Below are 16,698 nucleotides of genomic sequence, written 5' to 3'. Positions count from 1 at the left end.
AAATATGACGCATCCATCATGTTGCAAGGAGGGCGCGCTAAGAAGTGACGCATCCCTGTTTTCACACAGCGATGCATCACTTCTCATAAATAAGGCCCTAAATGTGTTTACATCTAATACTCAGGGATAGTTATGTGTGTTTTCAATATTGTTACACAGCAGCAGCTCACCAATATTACTGCAAATAATCTCTGTGACGCCCTCCCATTTCTTATATGTTAGGCCTTGTTTTGATCTTAATGAAAATTCTTTTATGTATATTGCATGAAACATAAACACAACATTTCTCTGCAAAATGGCTGTACTAGACTCTCACACATAAGGTACACAAAATAAATTAAAGGGAAACAGTATTTAAAACAATCTGTTTGAGAAATACTCAAGGTCATTAGGGCAAAACTCTGGAGAACAGAGCTGACTCTGTCAGGGGGCCCCCTGAAAGGGTGGGGCCCTGGGCCAGAGCCCACTTTGCCCATGCATTAAAACGTCTCTGTCTCTGCCCCTCACTGCTCCTCTCTGCCCCCTATACCATCATATCTGCTCTTCTGTACCGCTCTCTGCCCTCTCTGCTCCTCTCCTGAGCTGCTTCACCTTTCATCTCCTTTGGACCCTGCACCGGTCTGTCCTCCTCACACCCTGAACAGCTCTCGAGTCGACTCCACTCCAGACCCCAGTTCACACACTGAATGTGGCAGTGAATTAGCCTTTGTATAGTGATGAGATATTTACTAGGCTTCACTAACGGATAATTCTGGCATTGAATGGGCAGCATCACTGGTGCTGCATTATAAGAACAACAAAAGCATCCATTACTATACCCATGTGCTGCTGTTATAAGCTGGCAATATCAAAAAGCCTAAACTATTGGCATCACAATGCGAATTAATATAGTACTTATGAGGCTAGCCAGTTTCTAGCACTCCGAGCTTTGTTAGATTTCAGATCAGAGATGCAGTGACACAGCCGACCAGGGCAGGAAACAGAGTTTGATAAAGTTGGATCAAGAGCTAGCATTAGTTCCCAGGTTCATAGATTTCAAAGTTGCGACTCGGTTAAAACAAACCCATCATAATACAATACAATAATAACAAATATTTAGAGGTGAGTCACACACTGGCACTACGTTTTCTTTTACATAGAAAATCACATTTATCAATCCTAGAAGCATGAAAGGTTGTGCTACCACAACGAGATTCAAACATGCAACCTTTCAGCTGTCCTCAGCAAGCAGTACAATGTGGTACATAAATGCATCTGTAGAAAACTAACTCACAGGGTTAAAGTGCCCATTGCAGCAACTGGTTTGTATGAAGTAGGTCTCTGCTCTTCTGTGAAGATAGCTAGGGTGGCTAATGCCCTTGCTGCAGATGCCTATGTGAAACCTGCCGATCACAGGTTTACATCACCATAAAAGAGCCCTGGTGTGTTCACATGCCTGCTGCTGAACAGTGTGAAAAAAAACGCAATGCGCCATCATCCAAGTATCATAGCGTAGCAGGTTCATGTGCTTGCTGCTGTGATTCATGCATAGCTTTCATACCACACAAGACATACAGTTTAATCTTTGAGGTGCTACTTCAAGTTTTCTTTGATTTCAATGTGAGTACTAGTGAGTTGGAAACCAAACACCACCAAAAGTGTAAACAATAGTGTGGCCTGAACATCTACTTCTCCACATGCAGAAATGTCTTCTACAACCACCCTACTGACCGCGACTGATAATTAACGTAAAAAAAGACAGAGAGCCCATGTTATATGAAGTTTTTCGTAAGAATCCCGCCAGGCCTTTGCAGAATGTTAAAACATGAAGAGATGATCAGTACATTTCTCTGGGAAGGTTGGCAACGCTAAGCAGAGTCAAGAAACATGAAATTTAAAATATGAGGCCAGCAAGACGGAGTTGTCGCTTCTTCGATTTACCTGATTTAAAAGCAGAAAGGGGAGCACAGGCTCTTGCAGCACCTCGGAGTGCAGTGCGGATGGAAACAGCCTCTGAAGGTCAAGTCATGTGCCTTACTAGCACAGCATAGCTCTTTAGTTGGAGTGGAGACTGGTACACAGAGCTGTATGTGAAAATAAGTTGTAGCTTCAGTTGATCCACAGACTAGGGAGGCCAGGCCACATCCACTCCTGAAAGGAAAAGCCCGGGCCTCCTGCCTCACGAAATAGACACATTTTGGCTCCTGAAATAACAACCCAAGCAGGGTCCAGCGAATTGTTTTCATAATCATTTTGAAATACACAATCCAGGCTGAGAGGGTCTAGGTGACCATCCCGCTTATACTGTTCTTGGAAATCTCCTCACCGTAGCCGGTTCCTTAATAATTTCCTTGCCGATAGAGGCATTAGGATCAAGCGGCCTGGCACATCTTTTACTGCCATCGGGCCCAGAAGTGAAGCATCCCCTCACAGCTCGATGCAATTATCTCACTCATGGCTATTCTTTGACTAAGGTATTCTCATATATTACCACCCCCCACACCCGCACTGCGGGGCCTTATTTTACACCTCTGCATCCCAAAAAATGCTGACAAACCGGACCAATGTTTTCTTCTCTCCCTCAGTGAGCTCGGCCCGAATATGCACAGTACCCGGCCGAGCAGCAGAACTTCTCTTTCCCTCTCAATCTCACTGCAAGAAACCAATCAGCTTCTGCTTCCGTTCCGAGGCGGAGACAATACAGTGGAATGCAAGAGATTGAAAACGGACAATGAAAACATTTAGGTGCCGATCACGATCCGGTAAAAAATGTCCCCGTACGACTCGTATCGGGTCTTTTTACCGTACGAATCGTACAAGTGCCGTACGAACTGGCAATCACGATTCGCATGGTAAAAAGTCCATACGAACCGCACTGGGAATATTTCCCCACACGTCCTCGGGTCGGAAAATGTGTCCGACACGTCCTCGTACGATTCACCGTACAAACGTGAAAGGTGAACTCCGACCGGGGAATCACGATCCATCCCGGGCGTCCGAATGTACAACCGTATGGTGAAAAGACCGTCCGCACCGAACTCCCATAACAACCATGGAGACGTCCAAACAGGTGCCCGGTACGCGCCGACCCCCCCCCCAGCCCCCGTAGGTACGCGCCGACCCCCCCCCCAGCCCCCGTAGGTACGCGCCGACCCCCCCCAGCCCCCGTAGGTACGCGCCGACCCCCCCTGTGTGTACACCCGTGTACGGTGCGTACCCCCCCGTGTACGCTCGAGTCGAACCCCCCCGTGTACGCTCGAGTCGAACCCCCCCGTGTACGCTCGAGTCGAACCCCCCCGTGTACGCTCGAGTCGGACCCCCCCGTGTACGTTCGAGTCATACCCCCACCCGTGTATGTACGGTGCGTACCCCCCCGTGTACGCTCGAGTCGAACCCCCCCGTGTACGCTCGAGTCGAACCCCCCCGTGTACGCTCGAGTCGAACCCCCCCGTGTACGCTCGAGTCGGACCCCCCGTGTACGTTCGAGTCATACCCCCACCCGTGTATGTACGGTGCGTACCCCCAGCGCTACGCGAGGGGGGTCCGACGCGAGCGTACACGGGGGGGTACGCACCGTACATACATGGGTGGGGGTTCGACTCGAGCGTACACGGGGGGGTACGCACCGTACATACACGGGTGGGGGTATGACTCGAACGTACACGGGGGGGTCCGACTCGAGCGTACACGGGGGGGTTCGACTCGAGCGTACACGGGGGGGTTCGACTCGAGCGTACACGGGGGGTACGCACCGTACATACACGGGTGGGGGTTCGACTCGAGCGTACACGGGGGGGTACGCACCGTACACGGGTGTACACACAGGGGGGGTCGGCGCGTACCTACGGGGGCTGGGGGGGGGGGTCGGCGCGTACCTACGGGGGCTGGGGGGGGGGTCGGCGCGTACCGGGCCACCTACTCTGGTCGATTCACGCCGTACTTCGCTTTTGCGGCACTTTTTGGGTGCCGTGAAAATATTGCCGTCCGGACTGCTGTCGGTTCGAATCGTAATTCCTGGTTCGTGAAACGCTGCCTGAAAGCGTCCCGACGTCACGTCGCAGCATTCCCGGATCACATTCGTATGTATATTTTCGTCGGTCGGTGTTTTTTACGATTCGTACGGAAATGGTGTTTCCGTGCGAATCGTAATTCCATGTTTGTAAAGTTTTACAACCGGGTACGAGTCGGACGGGGAATTCGCTCCGACCGACGGTTCGTACGCGGTTTTTAACGGATCGTAATCGGCACCCAAGTGTACCTTAGCGGCCATCAAGCATTGGCAGTCACAACATGTCCTGAGATTCAATAGACCTGGCCCTGTGAAATAGGTGCTGGTGCTGAGCACTGGAAAGCACCGACAGAAATTAAGCACTGCTCTCTCTGCAAAAAAGTAACCCTGTTCCAAAATATCAGCCCAGCGACTTGACCACACTCTGTGATCTTTTACAAATCGCGCTGGTTCCCTGTTCTGTCAAAGACCAGAGGAGCTTAGAAATGGGCTTTAAAGCACTACATAAATGACACTGCATCCTTTAAAGAAACAGTCTACCTTTTCTTCCGGTGCGTTTCTGGCAAATAAGGCACATATGGAATGTGCATTGTATTTAAAAGTCTCGGCGCGGCGTATATTTTGTGTTTCTTTGTGTCCTTGCCCTGGTCGCTGTCAGTCATGCTCTGTTGTGCGTTTAGATGGCATCGTCGCTTTGGTTGATCTATTGTTAAGTTATCACTCAGTCTACAGTAGTCGTTGTCAAACTGCAGGGTTGTTCATTTATGGAAAATTAATTTTTTCTAAGTGCTCCCATTGTTTCCATATCTTGATACTAGGCCACAGAGAACTGGCCCAGGGTCACAAACTTGTCAACGTGAGCATCGAGGACACAATCAAGACCATGGGCACAATCCACTCCGGATCCCCGTCCGACCCTCTCCCACACCACATCTTCAATAAAGCCAGCAATTCCATCGCACCCCACCTGCACAAAATCATCAACCTCTCCTTCGAGACCGCCACCTTCCCTGAGAACTGGAAGCACGCAGAGATCAACGCCCTACTGGAGAAACCCAAGGCGGATCCGAGCGACCTCAAGAACTTCCGACCCATCTCCCTGCTTCCGTTCCCAGCAAAGGTCATCGAGAAGATAGTTAACACCCAGCTCACCCGTCATCTCGAAGACAACAACTTCCTGGACCCCTCCCAATCAGGATTCCGCAGCAACCACAGCACCGAGACCGCCCTCATCCCCGCCACAGACGACATCAGGATCCTTCTAGACAACGGCGAAACGGCGGCCCTCATCCTCCTGGATCTCTCCGCCGCCTTCGACACCGTCTGCCACCGCACACTACGCACGCGACTCCAAGACGCAGGGATCCGGGAGAAGGCCTTGGACTGGACCACCTCCTTCCTCTCCGGTAGAACTCAGAGAGTCCACCTCCCCCATTCTGGTCCGAGGCATTCGAGATCCTCTGCGGCGTCCCACAAGGATCTTCCCTCAGCCCGACGCTGTTCAACGTCTACATGGCACCACTAGCACGCATCGCCCAACAGCACGACCTCAACATAATCTCCTACGCCAACGACATGCAGCTGATCATCTCCCTCACCAAGGACCCTCTCACCGCCGAATCCAACCTCCACCAGGGAATGAAGGCAGTCGCCGACTGGATAAAGGAAAGCCGACTTAAGCTGAACTCGGACAAGATGGAGATCCTCATCCTCGGGTCCAACTCCTCAGCATGGGACGACTCATGGTGGCCCTCATCACTGGGGACCCCCCCCGGCCCCCTCCGACCACGCACGCAACCTGGGAGTCATCCTCGACTCAAAACTCACCATGACCAAACAAGTCAACGCAGTCTCCTCCACCTGCTTCAACACCCTCCGCATGCTCCGCAAGATCTACAGATGGAACCCGACAAACACGAGGAAAACAGTCACCCAGGCCCTAGTCAGCAGCAGACTCGAATACGGAAACGGCCTCTATGCCGGAGCCTCATCCAAGCTCATCAACAGACTGCAGAGAATCCAGAACGCCTCTGCACGCCTGATCCTCGACGTCCTGTGCCGCGACCACATCACCCCCCACCTGAGGAACCTGCACTGGCTCCCCGTCGACAGGAGAATCTCCTTCAAGCTCCTGATTGTACTGCTCGATTTCTCCGGCCTTATTGTGTTGTAGAGCGATTGATGTGACTTTAGTCTCTTTCCATTCAAGTCTAGGGGTTAGAGTAGTGTATAGAGCCTATTTATTAGGCACTTCGACATGATCCTGTGTTATGTATAATAGACTGAAGTCAAGGGTGAAATGTACTGCTATTGATGTGACTTCAGTCTCTTTCCATTCAAGTCTAGGGGTTAGAGTAGTGTATAGAGCCTAGTTATTAGGCACTTCGACATGATCCTGTGTTCTTCCCCATAGATCAGGGTTTGCATACATATCTTAGGGGATAGATTCGTTAGCATTAGGGGTAATCTGTTCTGTAGTGAGGGTATTTCATGGAGCCGTGCTGAATTCAGGCCTGGTAGGCCTTAAACGGGAGAGATATTATTCTTCCACCGATGTTAGTTCTATTTAATGAATGTATAATAGACTGAAGTCAAGGGTGAAATGTATTGCTCGATTTCCCCGGCCTTTCTGTGTTAAAAGGGGCCTAATGTGACTTCAGTCTCTTTCCATTCAAGTCTAAGGGTTAGAGTAGTGTATAGAGCCTATGTATTAGGCACTTCGACATGATCCTGTGTTCTTCCCCATAGATCAGGGTTTGCATACATATCCTAGGGGATAGATTCGTTAGCATTAGGGGTAATCTGTTCTGTAGTGAGGGTATTTCATGGAGCCGTGCTGAATTCAGGCCTGGTAGGCCTTAAACGGGAGAGACTCCATCTTTCCTCCTGCTCTGGCAGCTTGGGAAGCTTCTAGGTCATAGGCAGTGTTTTAGTTAGGAGGTGTTATTCGCTTGGAGAGAACCGGTTCAGGCCGGCCCTTATCGAAGGATTGTATTCTTCTTCATGCCGAAGACACTACATCAGGCCGGCCGGCTGGGAACGTGTCCTTGGCACGGGGAGGTACAGGAATTTGGTGGGCGGCAGGTTACGTGCTGGAATTTTCCATGAGAAAATGCACATCTATATTAGTGAAAGTCTGAGGCAGACACTGGCACTTGCTTTTAGTCCGTAGGCGGCACCTGGCCGTTAGCAGTAAAGCTACCATTTATTCCAGGGAAGACAGAGTACAAACTTGAAGGTGGAGGAAAACCGAGAGACAGATATTCTTCTAACACAGCAGCCAAAGAGAAGAGAGTAGCCAATGAGGAAGAGGTCCCAGTGACTCGGAGAAAAGAGAAGGGAGTAGATCTGTGACTGCAGAGGTGTGACTTCCAGGCGAAGCCGAGGCGCAGACGGGAAGGAAACCTAGATGACCATTGAGTGCAGGCTACATACGACCAAGGTGATGTCAACCCCTTTTTTATTAGAGTGTACAACTTAATCTTTCACTTTCCTTTGTAGGTGGTATATGATATGTATTCTGTGAGCGTGTATGTAGTGACTAAATAAAGTATTCAGTTTGTAGTCAACATGTGCTGCGTGTTCTTGTATAAGAGGGTAGCCTATTCTTCTAGTCAGATGTTACTTGACATGAACAGATGTTAATCCTGATCAGGTAAGTGGTAATTGAGTGAGGGAGAAAGGAGCCCCTCGAACTGGAGAACAGGTTGTGCTCAACTAGCAGTCTTTGTGTGATCTGATGTTATAGTGAACCAACATGTGCTCTTGCATGAGAGGGTAGCCTATTCTTCTAGTCAGATGTTACTTAACATGAACAGATGTTAATCCTGATCAGGTAAGTGGTAACTGAATAAGGGAGAAAGGAGCCCCTCGAACCAGAGAACAGGTTGTGCTCAAACTGGCAGTTCTTGTGTGATCTGATACACTGATTCCCTTGATGCATAGTAATACTGATTCATAGGATGAACTCGTGCTGAGGCTGCCGTCTGGGCAGGAAGTTCTGGGTCCGTCTGGGACCGCGAGACTGTGGCTGCCGTTTGGGCAGGAAGTTCTGGGTCCGTTTGGGACCGCGAGACTGTGGCTGCCGTCTGGGCAGGAAGTTCTGGGTCCGTTTGGGACCGCGAGACTGTGGCTGCCGTCTGGGCAGGAAGTTCTGGGTCCGTTTGGGACCGCGAGACTGTGGCTGCCGTCTGGGCAGGAAGTTCTGGGTCCGTTTGGGACCGCGAGACTGTGGCTGCCGTCTGGGTAGGAAGTTCTGGGTCCGTTTGGGACCGCGAGACTGTGGCTGCCGTCTGGGCAGGAAGTTCTGGGTCCGTTTGGGACCGCGAGACTGAGGCTGCCGTCTGGGCAGGAAGTTCTGGGTCCGTTTGGGACCGCGAGACTGTGGCTGCCGTCTGGGTAGGAAGTTCTGGGTCCGTTTGGGACCGCGAGACTGTGGCTGTCGTCTGGGCAGGAAGTTCTGGGTCCGTTTGGGACCGCGAGACTGCTATATATATATATATATATATATATATATCCATATAATAGGAATTCCCTGTCCTTAGGTGGTACATGTATATATGTGTGTTCTTGTAAATAGGCCCTAGGGAGGGGGGTAACGTTCTGATTTGGGTTAGAGAGGCTCTGTTGAGCGGGTTCTATCTGATCCGACAACCCAAGCAGAACACTGATCCACGCACACAAGGCACTCCACAAGACCGGACCAGCCTATCTCAACAGTCGACTCTCCTTCTATGTACCCTACAGGAAACTCCGCTCTGCGGACCACGCCCTGGCCACGGTCCCGCGCATCCGTAAAACCCCTTCCGGAGGCAGGTCCTCTCCTACCGCGCCACCAAGACCTGGAACACCCTCCCCCTCTACCTACGACAGACCAAAGACCTGCTGACTTTCAGGAGACAACTCAAGACCTGGCTCTTCGACCAGTAGCAGCAGTCTCCCCCCCCCCCCCCCCCCCCAGCGCCTTGAAACCCTTACGGGTAAGTAGTGCGCTTTACAAATTAAATGATTGATTGATTGATTGATTGATTGATTGGACTGCATCTCTTTCACATGCAAAAGTGCCCCCCAACATGCATCTGTGCAACATACCCAGTTTCTCCTTTGCCCTGTGCTCATGAACATGCCAGTGTAATTGCAACCAACACTGTCCTCAATTTGCTTTCCCATCTGTTGACCTCATCCATTTGTGTATTGTCAATGTGGCCTATCTTCCCTAATGGCAATGTGGTCCTCCTCCTCACTGAAGCACTCCTCTCATCCACATGTCCCATGACATGTTATTCCCAATGGACTCTGTATGGACATTCACTGGCCTAAAACATCTTTTGGGGTTGTTGTCATATGAACTGTACCAGTGAATTTCCTACGTTTTTGGACATGTAAATACATGCACTTAGTACAACATGTGCTTTGTATTTCTGTTGGAGTCTGGACTAGGTAGAGCATGGTGCATTTTGTGAGGCAAAGACAGCAACTACTTGCCAAAGGGACACGTGTTGATTGGAGCCAGGACAAAGCTACACAGCCAGAGTGAAGTATATTTGGTGCACACAGTCATAGAAACACTACCTGCTTTAGCATACCATGTTCATTGTGGTGCCAACGGAGAACTATTTGGTAAAGGTTGTTGCCATGCACACTATTTTGTTAAGTCCTGTTTGTTACACATAGCTACATACATTTTTGTGTGCCAATTACTAGCAGGTGTGATGTGTATTTCGATGTTGATAGTGACTATGAAGTAAAATTGCTGTCACACTGGTCATATATTTATTTTCATAGATTACACAGTTTTCCTTTTGTAATAATTGTTGTTATTCCTCAAATTCAATCATACATTGTCAAAGAAATTCTGTACAAGGTGGTCTCTCCGCTGCGCCGCTGTGAGTGACTGCACATTTGGCTGTTGGCCCTCATCTTACTCATCCTTCAGCACTTGACGATCCTCATTGCCATCGTCCCATGGGACATTGGCAGCACGCAGATATTGTGCAAAATGCAGCACACTAGTATTATTTTGCAGACAATTGGTGGTGAGTAAAGCATTCGGTCCCCAGACATGTCCAGACTCAAAGCAGGACTTCAGGAAACTGAAATCTGCTCAACAATGATCTGGCCCTGCTTAGGGCCTGGTTGTAGCTCTGCTGGGGGTGTTTATATGGAGTCATCACCCATGGCAGCAGACAATATCTTTGGTCATCTGCAAAGACAGGAGGGGTAAAAACAGTCAATGGCCATGGCACGTGATGTGCACACATTCATATACATTCTGTTGTGTGCCCTGAATGATTCATACACTTTGCCACCAGTATGAGACGTGGTCTAACATTGTTTGGCATACACACGATTTCATGTTTGATATGACTGACACTCTACTACAGATACAAGTGTACTGCCTCTGTCATACACTTACTATTTGGAATCAACAAGAAAAAGTCTGCTGTACCTATATAATTTGACAAGACGCAATTAAGTCAATTTCTAAAGGAAACCACTCTTGCTGGACCATGCATATAAATTGTAACACGAAACAGGTTACCACATTTTTTTTTTTTTTTTTTTTTAATATTTTCAAGTTAATTAGAAACAAATCATAAATGTGTGAATCATGTGTTAACAAAAACTCAACTGGCGAAGGACATTGAGATCCTATAGGCCATAATTCCCATGGACCATCTGAGACACAAATCATTCAGACATTCTCACTCTCACTAAAACCATACAAACCATGAAAACACACTAAACATACATCCTAAAATCTGGAAAGTAGTGATTCAGAGGCCTAAAGCAGCTGGCATATTTAGTTTTTATCCCTGTCAGGGATGAGAATTGATATCCTATTGATAATAATTGGTAGCCAAAGAATTCAAAAAAGGAAGGACAAAAAATTATCCTTTGATTATATATATATAAATAAAGCACAAAATTTCAATAAATCTATAAAGTTAACATCAATGTGATCTGAAACTAAAGAACAAATCAATTCAAAACGCCGACGCGCGTTTCGGTGTGACACCCCCTTTCCTGGGGTAACACCTTCTTCAGGGCGTGAACTTATCTGTGTCTGATGTCCAGGGGACCGTTGGGATAAGGACTTTTAAATAGCCGTGTTAGCAGATTGAGACAGTCTTTAAACGGCGAGCAGGGCGATGCAATAACATCAACTGTAGCTGTAATTCATTCACACATATTTGGTGGTGACAGTAGTAGTCACTGTTTTTCATTAGCTACTGTCATGGGGAGATATGGTGATATACATGGCAGTTCACTGTGTCCACTCTGTTGACAGTACACAAGGGATTGGAGATATGTGGGTGCCTTGCTCTGTATATTGCAACTGGTAAACTAACCAAACTATATTCCCACACTGATTGAGGACAGTGTAGGGCATCTTTTTCCACGTGATTCAGTATCCAGAGTTTGATGCCTGCACTGCCAGACAATGTGCAGCATTACTCCAAGACAGACACAATATGTAAAAGATTACAGTGTGGCTTCCTGTCCTGTGAGATGTCCTTTGTGCATCAGGGTGTACCTTGCTGCACAGTCGAAACCCTTGGAGGACTGATGGAGCAGGTTTGCGTGGCACGACATGGTGGACACATAACAAAACACGTGTATTTGTAAAGCGCATGTATCACCCAAGGGTATCAATGCGATGAATAACAGATGAAAGGTGTGTATATGATGACTAATGTAGTTTTGCATGGTACACATGACCTTGTAAGGTAAAACTAGGACAATATTTCCCAGTTTCACAGGTTTTGGATACATCACATGCCTCATGACCATGGGAGGGACCTGTGGACACACAGACAACAGAAAGGAAGTCCCTTTCTTCAGCATTTTACATAGTGTAGCTTTAACGAGGATCTTCATAACAAATTTTTGGATACACACACAGGGCCTCATTTACCAGTTGTTGCCACAGGGCAGTTAGGATGTCAGTTGGCTGCGCTACCCTGCGTCTGAATGGAAGGACAGGAATGTGCCATATTAGTAACATACGGCACACCAGTGGTCCCTCCGCAAGCTCACCATCACATATTGGTGACTGACATCTACACACACACCCTTGCACCATGGTGCACATGTCGGTGTTGTGGGCTTAATTAGTTTTATGCTGTAATAGACACCTTCCTGCACAAACAAAATACCAATGGATGCGTTTTCCTCCTTCAGTGTGCTGCAGATTGAAGCTCATATTGAAAGAGGAAATGATGAGGAGAAATTTCGTTATTTCTCCTTGTTACCCCTCCCCTTGGGAGGCACTGAGGAGCATAATTACAGGGCCCGGTGGCGCACAATGCTGAGCCATATTTACAAGGCCACTCAAAGCCACCCTGCATGGCTTTTCATGGCCTTGTAAATATGGCCCCTTTCATTGATTTTTCTGGGTGAAAGGGGCATTCCATTAGTTTTTCTGTGGGTGTTCCCCACGTAACACCCGTGGATTCTGACGCATTCACAGACTTACAAGGTTTTGTAAACCCGGGAATGCGTCAGATTCTGATGTCTCCCCAGGAGAGGCGTTAAAGTGACGCAGTGAGGAGAAGCACCTTTATTTCTCCTAGTTTTTTCCTCTTTCTATGTGCTGCAGAATGCAGCACACATACAAGGAGGAAAACACAATAAATTATTGGTTTTGTGCAGGAAGGTCTCCCTAAAAAAATGTTGGATCTGTGACATCTATTATGTCAATCTCCATGATGTTGGGACGTGTTTCAAACTGACTGTTCTACTTTCGAAACTCAAGACTCCGTCACCTGCCATTACAATGAATCCTTGGTTGGCATCCTTAGTAATTTTCCCTTATTAAATGAAAGATGATTCGAGTTTAAGAATTCATCCCATTGGTAACCCGAAGAACTCAACGCTGAGAGAAAATCCATAGGGACAATTTGGCACCTTCATCCATTCCTAATCCGAGGGCCTGATTTAGTTTGGTGGATGGATACACCATGACAAATGCAGCGGATAGTCCATCATCCTTATTACAAGTACTATCGGTGGTACTGCATTTGTAGTAAGGTGGGCAGGATATCTGTCATGTTTGTGACGTATAACCCATTCTCCAAACTCTAAATCAGGCAATGAGTGGTTTAAACATAACCAAACAAATGTATAAAAAGCACACTTAAGTGCCAAAGCCTCCTTGTTAAAAATCCAACCAGATGCTGCCAAAAGCAGAGCTAAAAGACTATTTAATATTCTCAAAGTTGGACACTCCTCTATCCACATCAGTGGTCCCAACAACAAGCCCCTCGTTAGGAATTGGCCTGTAATTTGGAAGGGACTGGTAGTGGGGATCAGAATTAGAAGATCTGCAATATCTCTGAAGATCTGCAGTATTCCACCTTGGGTCTTTGCCTTCTGAAACTAGGGATATAAGGAATTACTCAAAGAATCGGGTATCAAATCTAAGAAGCTGGTATTGAATTACCGATTTTCCAGTAATTTCTCATTTCTGAGGTTACCCTCAGTGTATACCTCTTATTTCCCCATTATTCCACGAGCAGTGTTGGGAACTCCGAGGGGAATGCCGAGATATATATTGAGGAAATAGGGGGCATATTATCAAGCCAGGCGATAAAATTGTCGCCGCTTTAGCGGCAGAAAACTGCCGCTAAAACAGCGATATTGGGCTTGATAATATGCTCTATGGAATTCCAATTGAAACCTATGTTAGATGTCCTTCACATCTAACATGGGCTTCAATTGGAATTCCATAGAGCATATTTCAAGCCCATTATCGCCGTTTTAGCGGCAGTTTTCTGCTGCTAAAGCGTCGATAATTGTATCGCTTGGCTTGATAATATGCCCCATAGTGATGAACTCATTAGTGTGGCAAGTTTGCTCTTGAATGCCAAAACCAGCAGTATTGAACACCGTTTTAGCCAACTCTCAAACTACCAGACAACCCCGCTCTCTGCAGAGAATCCACCGATACTTGACCCACCTCCAAAGAGATCTCTTGGCTGATGCTCTTAAAATCCACCATCGACACCAGAGCACAGCATAGCCCAGCTGTCTCAACTGGTAAAATGGAATTAGCACTGGGGCAGCGTTTCTCAAACTGCGAGTCGCGACCCAATGGTGGGTTATGTAACTTAGAACCATGGCAGGGTTACACCCTCGCGCATATACAAAATCCTGTCAATTGTATGATACTAAATTAGAGAAGTGCTCTAGGGAAACATCAGGAGGGACAGCCACCTATGCCCCAATATTTCTCCGTCACACAGGTGAAGGGGAAAAACAAGAAAAACAAAATAGACGTTCCCTAGCAAGAACAAGGCAGTTAAGCCACTTAAGCAGTAATTCTCAATGAGAGTGACAAGAATAATTCAAAGTCCAGTGAATCAAAGATAAGTGTTATCTTCTTTATTTTCCTTAGTCTTCTTTGTTCGCATTAACAGCACCAAGATAAGAACAGTAGCCAAAACGTGTTTCGTCTCGGGTAAGTTGCCCGGCGACTTCCTCAGGGCATAGAAATAATCACATTAAAAAAATATGTTCGTTAATCCACCACATCTATAATGTGTTTTAAAGTGGGTCCATGCAGTTTTGATCGTCTGTGTACAGTGAATATATATCTTTAAACACTTTCTCAATCCCGATCACAAAATCAGATGAAAGGGGTAGGTCAATGTATCCAAGGACCGAAAAGAAGGGGAAGGGAGAGTGCTCCGATCGCCACCAATATTCAAAGTAAGTATCGTGTTATTAGCTGATTTCTGGTGGGTCGTAAAATAGCAATAAATAAAGATGACCTTACATTTTGTATTTATCTTGTCACATTTTCTGTTCTTCAAAGAAAGAGATCAAATGCCAAACTTTGGATTTTGTAAAATTGTTGCTTATTCTTTTAACATGGGGATTGATATTCACTTTTCTTTCTCAGCATCGTAGAGACGTTTTTAAAATAAACTATGTGACAATCTTGCTGGTGTAAGGAAAGGCTGTAGAATGTCATGTATTTGTACACTACCACAAAAGTTAAATACCTGTAAATGTACTGTACACATATTTCAGAAAATATTAATATATCAGCAGTTAGTAAAACAAAAATGAAGCACATTTTATTTGTAATTCTGAAGTGTGATGGAAACAAATCGTTAAAAGTATTCCCAAGTCAGACTCCTGGTGGATCTTACAGTATTTTTTGCTGCTTTTTTTTTACTTCACAAAGCCTTTTCAACAGAGAATATGCTCACTATACGTGATCATACACAATCATCCCTCTTGTGTATGACTTCCACACATAAATTAGGAAATATGGATGTGGCCTAACAGCCAAAGTTGCTGACATTGGAGCCAGGGAACCAAGTTCAAGTCCCAACGTTGGCTCTGGGCAAATCATTTAATCTCTCGTGGTACATAAAATTAATCTGATCCTAATGTAAACTACTGCATATGTAAAGCGCTCAAATGCCAGTAACCTGGGTTTGTGCTATATAAAATTGCAAAATATATATTCCAAAATGGGTCTCTTTTCAAGAACATAAATGTACATGAGGCCTTAGCCCATGCTCTGTTTCAGAAGGCCTCTTTCAGTTTTGCTAAAATCACTGATCTCAACACTTCAGGACCCATGCAAATGTCACAGCTTTGCCAAATCATGCAAGGGACTTTTACCCACCGGCAGTATACGATTTGTGTTTTGTTTTTGTGTTACTTTGCTTCACTTGCTGCTGTAATGGACTCAACCAGAAAACAGAAACAGAAATGCATGTGATTTTCTCTCAAAGTCCTTAAAATGGTTTGCTTTAATGAAGCCCTGTGAACAACACACTGGAGTTCTGATCAATTCTTGTTTGTGCTTTTTTTCACTCAAGGCATCTTGTCTCAACAGGACTAATCCTCCCTAGTCCTTACATAATGAAGCTGACAGATTTCCCTGTGAGCTGTAATGCTTTGCCTTCCATCCCCTTCCCAATATTTACCTTTTTGAGATTTTAAGGTAACGTTGGCATCTACCATGCCCGTGCGTCATGTGCCAAAGACTTGCATCTTTTGTCTTGGAAAACCCCTTTCTGGGCATGTACCTTGAGCCAGCAGTAAAGTAAATGATGTTCAGCATCCATCAGCCAGTGAACCTTACATTACCTCCCACAGAGGTCACGTTCCATTACATGCTGTTCTTTCATTGTGTCCAGAGGTGGAAACAGATTTCCACTTCAACTGAAATGTTTTGTTTTTCACACACATCGTTTATTCTGTTTGATAAAACTGCACTACCTGGTTGTTTAAGGGGATCAGGTTATATCTTAAAATGACAAAGGAAAACTTACTCTATTCAAGTCAACACCTGAGGTAAGGTTAGTCTCCTGCATCTCAGCCAGCTGATAGGTTTGTGGGATTACATTTATGTGCAACTAGAGCAAGTGAAGCCTTAGCCATCATTTGCAGGGAACTCACACCCACCACAAGCCCCCCCAATGGTATGAGGAATTTTGAAAAACAAAAACTGGGAGACACCAAAGATATAAGGGTTGGATTGGAAAAGGGGCAGCTGGGCTCTGGGTGATGGTCAGAGCCCAAGTGCTAGCAGGTTCAATATATACATTATACAGACAACAAACCCAGCTATATCGATGTACAAATAGCCGGATATCGTTCCAAATCCTCATTGCATAGATGAAGAAGTCCTTTTGCCTTGCAGTGCGCTGGTGCTCACTTCATGAGGTCAGGACTCTGGTGGTGCC

Source organism: Triturus cristatus, chromosome 4_1 (assembly GCF_964204655.1).
Source record: "Triturus cristatus chromosome 4_1, aTriCri1.1, whole genome shotgun sequence".
Lineage (NCBI taxonomy): Eukaryota > Metazoa > Chordata > Amphibia > Caudata > Salamandridae > Triturus > Triturus cristatus.
The sequence above is the reverse complement of the archived record's forward strand: the minus strand, read 5'-3'. Positions refer to the sequence as shown.